Source organism: Chenopodium album, chromosome 8 (genome assembly GCF_948465745.1).
Source record: "Chenopodium album chromosome 8, dcCheAlbu1.1, whole genome shotgun sequence".
Taxonomy (NCBI): Eukaryota; Viridiplantae; Streptophyta; class Magnoliopsida; order Caryophyllales; family Amaranthaceae; genus Chenopodium; species Chenopodium album.
The window spans coordinates 53374738-53377400 of NC_137841.1; positions in this window are offsets into that span (position 1 = coordinate 53374738).

Genomic DNA, 2663 nt, shown 5'->3' on the forward strand with positions numbered 1-2663 from the left:
TTGGGGTTGGGGTTGTCAGCAACCTTGGGCGGCTGCTGATAGTCAGCCGCAAAATCATTCTGGTCGGAGCCGGAGGATTCGGCTCTTGATCCTTAGCCGGCCTCAGCACCGCCGGCTTCATTAGAGGAGGCGGCTCCCTCACCGTCTACCTCTCTTATCCCAGAGCTCCCAGAGGTAGAGGGAGCCTCTTCGTCAGATCCGCTCTCCTCCCAATCCCTCTGTTCCCCTTCCGGGAAAACCTCATCGGCTGGCCCTCTCATAGTGCGCCGGCTCTTAGACCGCCTGGTCGTCTGTTTTGTTCTGGTCATTGTGGCCTGCATAGACACAGAGAGGGAGGAATTCGGAGATGAGCATATTGGTTCCGACTGTCCAGAAGAGGCACCCCCTATTCTAGACTCAGCCGTTCCGGGGGATCGGCTGAGTGTCCTAGGCAGTGCCGAGTGGGTGGATTGAGAACTCATTTATATTTTCTAAAAAAGTCGGGTATACAGGCGGAAAAAATGGTATACAAATTGAAAGGGAGGAAAGCTAAAATGGTACAGGCGGTTACCTTGCTTTTACTCTGGAAAAATCTGAAAACCACTACAGCCGGTGAACTGGGTGATGAACTGCTAGCACTCGAAAGCTTGAAACTTGTTGTGACGCAGACGGGAGCAGACAAATCTCTCTCTAGAATCTCTCTTTTTCTCTCTCTAAAAAGTCAATGTGAACGTAAGGTGTGAAAAGGAGGGGGGTAACTTTCTATTTATAGAAAGTAAAAGTGGGGGGAAAATTTTTGATTTGAAATTCAAAAATTTTACCCGTTACTGTTCACCTATGAAAGGTGAACACGTGTCACAGACCCCACGTGATACGCACGTGTGACCTGTGAGGGGCAAATGTTTAGGGTATTTTTACCCTTGGCACGTGGACCAATGAGAGGTCGTCACGTGTCGAGCTCAGGATGGCCCATGTGGCTCAACATCCTCTTGACACTTGGCGCTCTCAGATATGCTTCTGAAATGGCAACCTTCAAGGGCCCAAATTCCTAGGAGCGCCCTAAAACGGCGCAGCCAACTAAAATCTAGGTCAAGTGACCTTGGTAGGGGCACATTCTCCAACGACCTTATAAATAGGGAGATATTTCCCCATTTTGGGGAGGGATTCGATCATTTATTACACCTTTATTCTCTTACATCAGAGAAAGACCTGAGCTTGGAATCCGAGCAGATACCCACCTAATCTTCCCTTCTCTTTATTCCGTTTCAAGTTACTAACTTGACCGTCAGAGGCGGAGCTCCAACCACCCGGAGTCTCCGTTATTTTGCAGGTACAGCTCAGCCGGATCAGACTTCGTGACGTAACTCTCCCAAGGGACAAAAAACACCCAAAACAAAACTTATAAAAGTTTAGGTGACTTTGGATTTTTTCGGCAGTCGAGTCCTAAACAAAATCAACAATTTGACGCCTAGTAAGTAGCTCGACATAATAATTTTATATCATATTGCAGCCCTTAAATCACGAGAGTTAAACTTTTGTCATATAACTTCGTCCAAGATAGTCTTGATTTGGTTCTTGCAACATAAATTCTAATTATGAGAATATCATAATTCACCATATTGCTAACTTATACTTTGATTACACGAGCTAATGTCGCACTCCTTATGTGGTTATCTAGGTTTCAATCATATTCCCATGTATTATTGCGGCAACGTTGCACCAGTGGCTAGCGAAAGGTAGTGATACCAAACTTGTACCTCTTTATTTAACTAATGCTCATATCAATATAATCACAATCACTCATGATTACTCCTTGACTCCTTGTTTAATACAGTATGAGAGTGTAATTTTTTGTTTGCGGGTTCTCCACCAAGGTCAACCACAATTATATTGTGATACTACCTGTATCTGTGTGATGTGCACGTATATAGCATACATAAATACACCCTTTTTTTATTTATTTATATTTGTATATGCATGTGTTTGTTCTTTATAGCGTTGTGCATATGACAGATTCGCAAGGTAGCCATATGTTACCGCCCATGTCGCGATGGGTCGGGACCCTTTGTTATGAACCCATCGGAGATGTTAAGGCATGTATGCTAGTCGTTATGAACTTGACATCTTGAGACTGGTCGGATAACTTGAAGACTTGAAGTCGCCCTTGTCGCGATGAGTCAGGACCCTTTGTTATGAACTCATCGGCGACGTCAAGTCATGTATGCCAAGCGTTATGAACTTGGCGTCTTTAAGACAGGTCTGATATTTAGAAGACTTGAGTTGCCCATGTCGTGATGGGTCAGGACTCTTTGTTATGAACCCATCAGAGATGGCAAGTCATGTATGTCAATCGTTATGAACTTGACATCTTAAGACTGGCCTACTCAAGATTCCAATAAGAGATTGACTTTATGACATATTCATCATACATGTGCCATGTCAAACACTACACCCTTTTTTTTTTGTTGCTTGCTTTGCTTTGTTGTTCACAGTTTATACTCTTGTGAGCCCGGAGTAAATTTTTATTTTTTTTTTGTTTTGTTTTGCCGTACACAGTTTATACTCTTGCGGGCCAGGAGTAATTAATTTTTTTTTTAGCCGTACACAGTTTATACTCTTGCGGGCCAGGAGTAGTACAATGATGATGATTTTTTTTTTATGTGGCTGCACTTGATTTTTTTTTT